Source organism: Mytilus californianus, unplaced genomic scaffold, assembly GCF_021869535.1.
Source record: "Mytilus californianus isolate M0D057914Y unplaced genomic scaffold, xbMytCali1.0.p SCAF_7, whole genome shotgun sequence".
Lineage (NCBI taxonomy): Eukaryota > Metazoa > Mollusca > Bivalvia > Mytilida > Mytilidae > Mytilus > Mytilus californianus.
The window spans coordinates 35,484,161-35,496,549 of NW_026262723.1; the positions used below are offsets into that span (position 1 = coordinate 35,484,161).

A 12,389-nucleotide genomic window follows, 5' to 3' on the forward strand; every position below is an offset into this window, starting at 1 on the left:
TCAGCAATACAAGTCCAACAAAACAGAGATTTTTGTCATGAATTCTATTCTCGTCTTCTATGTTGGAGAGTGTCCTTTGTTGAATATGCACATAGACCTAGGTTAGCGGCACAGGCTCTTTAGAGCCTCTAGTTAAACAGTATATCAATATGTAACTAAATTCTTAGCACACGTATCGCAACCCAATGTATGTTCTCTATGGTTCTAACAATATAATGGGTAATTCTTAAACAGATTACAAAACTATAAACGCCTAAAGGGTCTGCAAATAGTCCAAACCGGAAAATTTTTGAAAGATGTTGGCAACGTTTAAGTAGTTATCGTCAAAATGAATAAACAAAAATAAAATAGTTAACCAAACCAAAACTCTTGGTTTATTTCAAACCAGGGCCATTTACAAAAAGTCTATCATTCTTAAAGTTTACTTAGATTCATAGTAAAGTGTACATTCTAAGGGTTTTACAATATGATCGCTTAATTCCAAACGTATCACCAACTTATAAACGCCTAGAAAGATAGCTCCAAATCGCGATTTTTGCAAATTTTTGCTCTTTAGTATTTATTCCTAAAACGTACAAGAAGATCATCGTTAACCAAATCCAAAATTGTGTTAGAAGTAAACATATTCCATGTCTTTCACTAATTCATTTTGGCTATCGACGGCCTTCGATGCAAAATTTGACAAAAACATGTAAAAGCAAATTTGTATCTTCAACAGCATGCAACATGTAACGCTGAACTAAACACTAAACTCCGAAACATATAAATGAACTAAAATTACAAAAGATATTTTAGATATACAATTTAAACTTTTTAATATAACATTTCAAGTATGATAAAGATATGAAAAAAACATTTAGGACCCTGCGATTGAAAATAAAAGATATTGAAAATTAGGCTCTGACCCTTTGCAATTTTGTATTACAATGCCTTCAACAGAAACATATAGCACTGAATATATAGTATTTTGAATCCAGGGGAATATGTAAAACATTGTTACAATATAAAACGTCATCTTCCATTTGCAATGTGCAGACCAATTTTAGATTTTGAGTGAAATAAGTCCAGGGAAAATTGGTCTCGTCACTTTCAAAGACCCCCCTACCTTTTTATTCCTAAAAATTGGAAGAAAGCCACATGTTTCTTAAGTGCCTGTGCTTATGGCTATTTCTGTGGTTGACCCAACATGCTGCCAACAATTAAGTTTCGATGCATTACTGCTTGAAAAAGAAATGGTCTAAGTTCACGGTTATGAATGATTATCAAACTATCGTTATTGCCATCACGCAAAGTCAAAACGAACAAAATAAACCACCAATTATTGAGGCAAAATAATAGAAAATGATGTAACTCAACTAGTCGCACAACCTTATGTTTTGTGATTTGTGACTTAATAAAAAAAAGTCGTAGCAATTTTATCACACATATTTTATTTTTTGATATAAGTCAAGTAAGGCGGGAAGTACAATAATGTTCCGAGCATCGTGATAGACATCTTCTTTTGGACTGCTTCCTGGTGACTCATAAGATGGCCTCCTAAACCTCGACTAGGAGTGTGAACGTTTTTTTTAAATAATCTAAATAGCGTATACATATTACCGTCATAAATGCTAAGTTTGAATGTTCGTGTAATATTCGGGGAATGGTCATTATTTATCAGCTGAGGGGGTCGGTTCAAATTTTTCACATAAAATTTGTTGTTGGCAACCCCTCCCCCCCAAAAAAATCATTCTTAAAAACCGCAAAATGACCCCCCCTCCCCTCCCTAACAACATAGTTTCAAAAGTTTGACTACCCCCAAAAAAAAATCCCCATCAATTAACAGTTGTGAGAAGTAGATGACTACCAGCTACATACTAACAGGCTTTGAGAAATCCTGAGTATAACAAAGAGTTTTTCTTCTTGTTTTTTTTTTTTTGTCAAATAAGAATATCTGACACTTGCATGTAGAAAAATTGACAAAATAACCTTTTAAATGAGAAAAAAAAATATTGCAAATTAACTTGAGCCCTCACGTACAGAATGACGTCATACCTATACATATTGTTCCTGATTTTGAAAATGCTAATGTTTAATAAGTAAAGCTATTAAAGTCACTATAAACCAAATTTGTTTCTATACATGAGCATGTACAATGAAAAATGAATGGGATGACGAAGAAAGAAAAAAAGAGAAATTTCTTTTTCCAATTTACATTATTTTACTGCAACCTATAATTCTACAAATTTAATATAGATATAAACTTCCAATAATGATTTTTACTCTTTATTATGAATCAGAACTTTTTATAAGGGGGGGAGCACTGACTGACCTAAGGGTAGGCCCGCTTCAGTCATGCTTCAGTGATTCCCTATATAAGCAACCAAATTTTACCCACAAAAGAGGGGGCCGGGCCACCAGTCCCCCCCCCTCCACCCCACACCCCCACCCCACCCCCCGGATCCGCCTATGGAATGAATGTACATTTGCTGACACAGTATAATTTGAAAATGAAAAAAAGATTACAAAAAAGTCAGTATTCCAATATAGGAAGTGTAAATGGAATAACACATTGCAAATTTTACTGATTTTATGGTTCATTAAATACGTACAAGATTTATTTGAGATAAAGAAATATATATTCAAGTCAGGAACCTCTGGTCTTTGTAAGTCTTGTATATTTTGTATATTTTTAAAATTTTGGTTCATTTAGATGTTTTAGAGTTTAGTGTGATTTTCTCTGAACTAAAAATGTACATTTGGTTTAGGGGCCATCTGAAGCCCGCCTCGGGTGCATGCTTTTCTCACTGTGTTGAAGACCCATTGTTGGCCTTAGGCTGTTTTCTGCTCTTTGGTTGGGTTGTTGTTTCTTTGAAACATTCCCTCTTTCAATTCTCAATTTTGTTATAATATTTCAACGTGAAAATGTTAAATTAAATAATATATTTATAGGGAAGGCAAAGAAATTTTGATATATACCCATTTTAACTGCAAGTAAACTGTACAGTTAGCTAAGCATTCCCAAGGATCAAAACAGTTTTCATTTTAGCAATATCTCAAAAAATAAATAATTTAGAGCGTTTTCAAGGAAGGTACCCTCAGGCGTTTTTTTCAATATTTCGTGCAAAAAATGTTAAGGTCTGCTTATCATAAAAATAAATCTTGAAAATTAAATATTACCTTTTTAATGAACATCAACTGTTTCAACTTAATGTATGGGGACCTGTGCCAAAGTTTTTAACATAAAATATATAAAAACAGCAATGTAAATGTCTTAAATTGAACAAAATCAAAGAAAAGATAACTCTCGTTTTTTAATTTGTCAAAATTTCACACTTATATGTCACTAAAATGTCCAGAAATTTTTGAACTGCAACAAAATTCACAATTGAATGTTAGATTTATTCCTATGTACATGTCTTAGTCTGAATATGAACTACTTCTGGCAATATTCCTCAATTCTGTGTGATATCCTGAAAATACAAAAGAAAAATAACATGAAAATTAAGCAAATATTATTATCATGCAAATATGTGAAATAAAGGAATTCTTATATTTTTGTTTTGTTTGATCAATGAAATGCAAGTGTTATTGAATATGAATTTGTTATAACTCATACTTAGAGTTCTCAAAACAACATTATAATGTTATGAAAAATTAAAATAATGAATAAAATTGAAAATTAAAATGTCAGGTATTGATCCTAAATAATGATAGTTGTCATTTTTTTTCAAACTCAAATGTTTTTTTAAGGAATTGAAAAAATAATTTTTAAAATACACTTTTCATTTGAATAATTATAACCAATTATTAGTCATTACTATGTTGAAGTGTTAGTTATAATGTATTAGTAATAATGTAACAAACAACAAAGTTAAAAAATCATAAGATATCAACATTTGTAAGAGTGTATTTACCATGTTTTCAGAAAACAAGAAAACAAGATAATTCTTTGAACAATTCATGCAAATCAATGTCAGTGTCATAATAGATTTGGAATTGTAACAGAACCGGAACAATAACAAAACAAAAACAGTAACGTAACATAGCTGGAACAGTAACAAAACTGGAACTGGAACTGGAACAGTTGTCTCACCGCCTCAGGAAGAATTTCCAGATTGCCATCTCTGTACTCTTGCTTCAGTTTGTAGGTATAAATGGCTGTGGCACTGCTAATAGTTGCAGTTGATTCATCAAGGTCACAATCATAAACAATGTTATAAAATTCTGGGAATCCTTTTACGACACTTAAAACTCTACCATTCCATTTTCCTTCCTTAAATGTATGAAGAACTTTTTTTCCAACAAATAATGGAACATCTCTAGCAACTCTCTCCTCAGATGGACCTTCAGTGGCATCCACTATCAACTTTATTACATTACTCTTCAGTTTCTCAAGTGATAACGCTTTACCTTTCTCGGAGACAAAATACAATTTCTAATCCACTACAACTTGTTTCAGGACTTTCTGCCTGAATCTTATTTGAGATATCAAGGCTTTCCTTTTCTCTGTAACCGATGTTATTTCATTTAGTATATCATCAACTTCATCTGGTCTTTGCCACAAACCATAGTAAATTACATCACTTGTATGCTTAGTTTTAGTTTTTATTGCAGCTTTTTGTTTTCTTTCCAAGGCAATTTGTTTTTCTCTTAGTTTTTCTTTACGTTTGTTTTCAATTTCTTTCAGTCGCTCCTGATATTTTGTCCTTATTTGCCTACCTTCCTTAATACTATATTCTAACATTCTGTTCCTTTCATCAACAGGTAACACCTCTAACCAATCAGAAGTTTTATTAAAAACAAACATCAGGAAGGCCTCGTTACAAATTGTTGATGCGTTTGGCCTGTATCGCAAGAAAAAGTCAAGTATACCAAAAACACGCTCTGGTATTTTGTTGTGAGGTATTACTGACTTTGTCTGATCTCTGATGTCTTCTGTAGGGCTGAAGTATGCTCCCCTGGCAATTGCTCCTTCATTGCTTTAGCCAAGACTTGATGCAGTCCTTTGAAAGCAAGTTGTGCAAATGCACATGCTTTGTCATCTATTCCTTCATTGGCTTGCACTAGCTTTTCCAACATCTTGTCCTTTTCTACAAGTTCCTTTGGGAAAGGAAATTCTTCGCCAGTAATGAAATCTGTGGAGTCCTTACTCATTCTGTCTAAATATGTTAACAGTGAAAGGTAGTTGGTATTCATATCTAACACATGCATGTTACTTTCTATGAGCCTCCATAAAGGTGCAGTTATCAATTTTGAAATCAGACCAAGTACTTTACAACAAGCCAAAATATACTGTTTTTTAACAAGTTGTAAGGTTAACTTATGAAGTTTATTGTTAGCTCCGTGTACGATTTCAAAAAATGCTTTAATTCTTTCGTGCTGATAGAAGGCAATTTGTCCCATAAGAAAGATTATATTGAACCTGTTTCCCCTGAAATCTACAAACATGACATTTTCATTTTCTCTTTGACAATATGTTTTACATGCGCTATAGCAGCCACTCTTTTCATCAACTCCTCGTCCAAAACATTTCCCACAGAAACGTAAGAAAGATATTGTTTTTGCATCAAAGGCATATATTTGTATATCAGGTCTGTCCTCATCATCAGACGTTTCTGGAATAACTGTTTCTTTTTCTTGCATCCTTTCATTCTGCAAAATTAACCAATAAATGGAGACCACAAAAAAAAAATTATTTACTTTAACTGTAGAGGTTCGTTCTCCAATTGTCAATTCATTCCAATTTTGTAAAAATGTAGGCATTATCTCTGTTCGATAATTTTGTAACAGTTCTGTGAATGCTATATTTGTCTGGGCCCTGTCAGACATAAAATTTCTGATGTTTGAAAGTATACTATGTCCATGTGATGTTATGTCATTGTTTCTATACGTTTCACAAATGTCTGATATGTCATCTAAAATATTTTCAAACATATACAAAGTTGTGCTGGCAGCCTTATCATGCATATCCCGGAGTCCTAAAAAGTACACTTGTTTGTTATCATCACTTAATAAAAATGTCTGGTATGTTTTACCAAATTTCCGTGTTTCGTCCCCATACAAACATGTATCCTGCTGTGCACCAACTGTTAATCCAAGTTGTTTTTGACCAATAGCAATTTTTTCAACGATGATATTGTCAACTGTTTTTCTTGTAGGTACAGCATTCGGTGTTCTATTGGCAAGTTTAAGGACCTCCTTAATAACTGGCCCAACATTATTGGAAGACACATTGAAATTTGTTATGTTCATAATGCACTGTCTTGTATCTGGTGTATAGGACTTTTTGACAGGATCGAAAAGAATAATTTCCTCATGATCAAGTAGCAGTGAATGTAAATAATCTCTCTCCTCAGTCGCAGTTTGTAACTGTACTTTAAGATTAAGTAATGGATCAGGTTGATCTAACAATTGTAATTTATTATTAGGTCTTTCCACTTTTCTGTGGAAAGACCTATTGTATTTGTTCTGATTATTAGGTCTTTCCAGTTTTCTGTGGAAAGACCTATTGTATTTGTTCTGGTTATTATTATTATTATTTTCTTCCGCCAAATTTTGTTCTCGCGTAACATTTTTGTTTCGCAATATGTCGCTAAGATATTTCTTTTATAATATCATACAGTTTATGCGCTTTTTATTTTCACCCATTGTAAGCCGAACAATTTTCTTTGTAAGAGTTATCTCCCCGAACACTGTTTTCCTTGTGACTGCATCTCCTCCGTAACCGCAAAAGGAAGCGACAAATTTATTTTATAAAATTGCTCGTTATATCTTTTGCATGATTTGTCCTATTTTGACCGAAGCGATATGAACACTTCATATGAGAGTTATTTCCCCTTATGCATGTGATATAAGTGATATGCATTTCTATCTTGTAAACCATAAGTGATAGAGACCAAGGATCTTTTGATTTGAGGTTCTTGATCCAAAAAAAAAGAAAATTAGGTCAAGGTCAGAGGTCTAGGTCATATTTTAAATTTTGATTTTGGCTTATTTTCAACGTAATTCAAAAACCGACCGTATAAGATATCGACAACATATTTTTACTAAATTGTAAGTTGCGACATGTCGTAACACATGAATTTTGGTTGAAAGGGTACGCTAACATTAAATTGGAGTTTTCTCCCCTATTATATTAAAAATTAGGCATATAGTGATATAACTCATTAACCATATATAATTAAGACCTATGGTCTTTTGATTTGAAGCCCTTGGTTTATGACCTTGAAATTGAACGCAAGGTCATAGGTAAAATTGACGTTCTAGATTTTGACCTTTGCTTTTACTTCATATGTTTACATGATAAAGCCATGGGACTTTTTGCATTACGATGCAAGACACTTGACCATGGAAAAGCCAACCGGAATGGACCTTGTGTAAACCGGAAGTAGCTATTGTTTGTACTTATTTAATGTAAAAGTATATTGAACAATATTTTTTTGGAATCAGTATCAAGTAAACTATCAAATAAAACCAGAAGTGACATATTTCAAATCGGAAGTAACAATTTATCTCCCTTATTTAGAAAAAAATGTATAGAAACCATATATTTTTGGAATCAGTGTACAATAAGCTATCATTTGACGCTGGATATGATATTTCAAACTGAATTTTCATAGTTTTATATCAAAATTGATCTTTATGGGTGGAAAGACCTTCAATTGTTCTCTGAACAATTGGTTTTTAATTATTATTTTCTTCCGCCAAATTTTGTTCTCGCGTAAAATTTTTGTTTCGCAAGATGTCGCTTAGATATTTCTTATATAGTATCATACAGTTTATGCGCTTTTTATTTTCACCCATTCAAAGCCGAACAATTTTCTTTGTATGAGTTACCTCCCCGAACACTGTTTTCCTTGTGACTGCATCTCCTCTGTAACCGTAAAAGAAAGCCACAAATTTATTTTATAAAATTGCTTGTTATATCCTTTGCATGATTTGTCCTATTTTGACCGAAGCGATATGAATATTCCATATGAGAGTTATTTCCCCTTATGCATTTGATATAAGTGATATGCATTTCTATCTCGTAAACCATAAGTGATAGAGACCTAGGATCTTTTGATTTGAGGTCCTTGATCCAAAAATAAGAAAATTAGGTCAAGGTCAGAGGTCAAGGTCATATTTTAAATTTTGATTTTGGCTTATTTTCAATTCTTTTCAAAAACCGTATAAGATATCGACAACATATTTTTATTAAATTGTAAGTTGCAACATGTCATAACACATAATTTTTGTTAAAAGGGTACGCTAACATTAAATTGGAGTTTTCTCCCTTCTTTTATTAACAGTTAATCATATAGTGATATAACTCATTAACCATATATAATTAAGACCTATAGTCTTTTGATTTGAAGCCCTTGGTTTATGACCTTGAAATTGAGCTCAAGGTCATAGGTAAAATTGATGTTCTAGATTTTGACCTTTGCTTTTACCTCATATGTATACATGATAAAGCCATGGGACTTTTTGCATTACGTGGCAATCCACTTGACTATGGAAAAGCCAACCGGAAGTGACCTAGTGTAAACCGGAAGTAGCTATTTTTTGTACTTATTTAACGTAAAAGTATATTGAACCATATATTTTTGGAATCAGTATCAAGTAAGCTATCAAATAAAACTGGAAGTAACATTTTTCAAACCGGAAGTAACAATTTATCTCCCTTATTTAGAAAAAAAATGTATAGAAACCATATATTTTTGGAATCAGTGTACAATAAGCTATCATTTTACGCTGGATATGATATATCTAACTGAGTTTTAATATTTCAATATCAAAATTGATCTTTATGGGTGGAAAGACCTTCAATTGTTCTCTCAACAATTGGTTTTTAATTTAGTTCTAAGACTGTTCTTTCTTCCTTTTCTAACTGGTACAAAAGTTTTGAATTATTTTGTTTTAGCACTTCAATTTCACGAAGGCAATTTGAAACTTTATTCTTTTCTGAAATCAGAGTTTTTTTTTAAGTTTTTTTGTTTCTGTGTTTCTTTAATGATACTGCTTCGTTCAAGTTTTCGGCGTAGTAAGATATTTTCATAAAATATAAGTTGTTTTGATTTTTTTATGACCTTCAGTTGTTCTAACAGTTTTTCATTTTCATTTTGTATACTTTTGATGTTTTTTGTGAAACCCTTTTGGTTTCTAGTCTTAACCTTTTGGTCTGTGATCGCAGTTCTTCAGATTGCGTTTTCTTTAAACTGAGAAGTTCTCGTTTGTGTTTGGACTCATTTTCTTTTATTTTTACTGCATGTTCAGATTTGATAATAACTACCATTTCAACAGATTTCTTTTGTATTTCAGACATTTCTGTCGCCAAAGATGTGCATGTTTCTTTATACGAATAAAGTTCATCTTTATATAGTTTTCCTTTTGATGCAGTTGAAGTACTTGTAGCCACCGGTATTGAAAACACCTCCTTTTCAAATTCTTCTTTTTGTTTTCCTCGTTTTCCTTTAAGTTTTTCTTTATACCGATGTAATTTTGAAATCAAGGCTGCTTTATTTATTTGGGTTTTGTTGACATCGGAACATTCAGCAAAGTTGCTTATAAGAAAGTCACTATCTGTTTGCAATTTACTTCTATTGAATATGTCTATGGCTAATTTTATAGTTATACTCATCTTGTTCCTCAAATGATTGTATCTAAATTTTTACAGTCATTATAACAATCAAATATTTACAATATGTACAGGAAGGGTAAAAGAATTCAATAATTTGTCGGTAAACCACATGCTCTCTTCAACGCTTTCATCAGCGTTAAATATTGATGTTCCTCGATCTTGTTATCTTTCCATAGATCTTTCAGTATGTTAGATATTTTATTTTTAATATATTCAGACAATTTAATAGTAAGGTCAAATTTCCAATTAGACAAATTATATTTTTTTAAAAATATGAGAAGTCGATCTTTTAGAATTAGAATTTTGTTAGGCAAAATGTCTCTAAGAAACTGATGTGTCACTCTCAGGTCATCTCTACAGATCTCACAATAAAAATAGTCAATTATATTTACCGCTTCGTTTAAAATAATCTCAGGTATCTCCTCAACATGATTATTACAAGTTTGAGTACTTCTGGTCTGTGTTTGAGTTTGTGTTCCAATACTTCTCTGTGACGTGTGTCTTTTAACAGTGTCGAAATCTTTGACTTTGAGTCGGAGACTGCATTGATTTATATTTAAAAACTGCAACTGAAATAAAATGGATTTCAGAATGATTGAACAGGTAATGTTATAACCATGAAAAGACACAGTGGCATAGCATCATTATCATACTTATTCATACTATTAATCATAGCAATTAGCATGCAAAAGTCAGATAACTTTATCATGCAAATTTCCCATTTCTTTTTCAATTAACTCAGTATCACATTATTTGAAAAGGTATATGATAGTTAAATAATGTTACTTTTTTCTTTTTTTTAATTTGTTATCATTCACCACCTGATAAGTTACTCAGCGGTAAAGTTTCCCATATTAAAAGCTTTGTTTACATTTTGTTATTCCTTTCAACTGGGCGCTGCCATATTGAATCGAAAACGAGGCAAATATTTTTGATTTTACCAGGTTTCAAATATATCACTTTAATTATATATACGGGGTTAAAGTGATAAAAAAATATAGTGAATAAATAGAAAAATGAATAATTTTGAATAATTTCATACTTACATTTGCGTATTTCAGTTCCTTATACAAGTTTTTCAAAATTTGACGCTCCAATTACATGTGGTTTCTTATTCTCAAAACTGGTGCCATCAAGTATGATTTTTACGCTTTCCGTAATAATTTATACTAAAGATCCGAAAGATCCCGAACATAAAAATGCAATAGTGTTGACACATTTCAACGTAGTGTATTCCCCCTTTTCAAAATGAAGTTGAAGAAAATTACCGAGAAGTTCCGGACATATTAAACGATGTCAAACGGAGTTATCTCCCATGTGATTTACCGTTACTTTACTTTACACGATTATCTCACCTGGATAATTTTCAGAATTGATGCCATGAAGTCTCGCTTTTCTCGTTCTCTGAATTTCTCTTCACTAGTGGTATCTTGAATATCAAATCTCACAAAAACAAAAGGCTTCTGATGTCTTCTCATTTCTATGTACTCATATAAGAGAACCATTAATGAAATCGTGTGTGGTGTGACCTGCTCCTTCGGTGTTTTTTTTTACCAAAATGTCCAAATATAAGCAAGTCTTTCTGATAATCTGATGCATTTGACATTTTGTCTGTATACTACTGTAAAGCTTTAAGATAAAAGTAATAATGCAATCGTTTGTTTTATCTTGAAATCACCGATTTACAGTACAAATAAAAGTGTATAAATAAGCTTCGATAGTTTGGTAAGCATACTTTATTAGCCACATTCTGTATGTGCCTGTCCCAAGTCAGAAGCCATAACTCAGTAATTGTCGTTTGATGCTGCATTTCATATTTGTTTTTCGTTTATTGTTTTGTACATAAATCAGGCCGTTAGTTTTCTTGTTTGAATTGTGTTCATGGCTTTTATAGCTTTGCTATGCGGTATAGGTTTTGCTCGTTGTTGAAGGCCGTATGGTGACCTATCAGATCTGTACTTTGTGTCTTTCTTGTTATGGGGGATGTATAAATTCCCTGCCAAGTATGATCTGTGTTTTTGTTAGCTGTTATTCTGTTTTGTATCGATCTGATGAGTTAAGATCTTCTCAACTGAATTTTAGTTGGTTGTACTGTTACACCATTGCCCCAGGTTTGGGGAGGGTTTGGCGCCAGAAAACAAGTTCAACCCGTTGAAGGCCGTACGGTCACCTATAGTTGTTAACTTCTACGTCATTTGGTCTCTGGTGGAGAGTTTTCTCATTGGCAATCATACCACATCTTCTTATTCTTATATTTATGTCTGTTCAGTTTTAGTATAAACCCTGCAACTGGTACTATCTTCAGGGAATAATCAATTATAAAGTAATTTATCAATTACAATTTAGATATTACAACATCATTCAATTGTGGTCTAAATCATATGTGTTTTTCTTAATACTATCTTTTTTATTGTAACTTGCTGTAGAAGAAAAGATAAAGGTTGTCTTACAAGGAATACGAAAGAACATGCATCCCTCACAGATGCTAGTGTATTGCTGAAGACAATTTCTGTGGTTTGGGGTGCTGTCTCATTGAAGTATTCCTCACACCTATTTATGTTCAATTCAATTCGTTTTTTTAGATTTTATTTCATGCAATTTTTACATAATTTGAAATTGAATTACTTCTAGCTATGTTTCTCAAATGACCACAAAGTAGTAAGGAATTTTCAAAGATGACATTCAATTCTTTTTTCCGGCCAGGTTTGGTTCAGGTTGGCTTCCTTTCAGAGAAAAAGGTTGCAATGTGATTTCCTTGAGTGCAATGCCACCATGTATGATATCC

General features: G+C 32.2%; 1 long non-coding RNA gene across 1 annotated transcript; it reads right to left on the minus strand.

Moving 5' to 3' along the window:
- Window positions 1–3,280: 3,280 nt before the first annotated feature.
- Window positions 3,281–10,121, minus strand: LOC127710103 (uncharacterized). Its single transcript, XR_007985938.1, has 2 exons — window positions 9,997–10,121; window positions 3,281–3,452 (listed from the first exon to the last, which is right to left on the minus strand). It is a non-coding gene; the product is annotated as an uncharacterized LOC127710103 (long non-coding RNA).
- Between the last annotated feature and the right edge of the window lie 2,268 nt (window positions 10,122–12,389).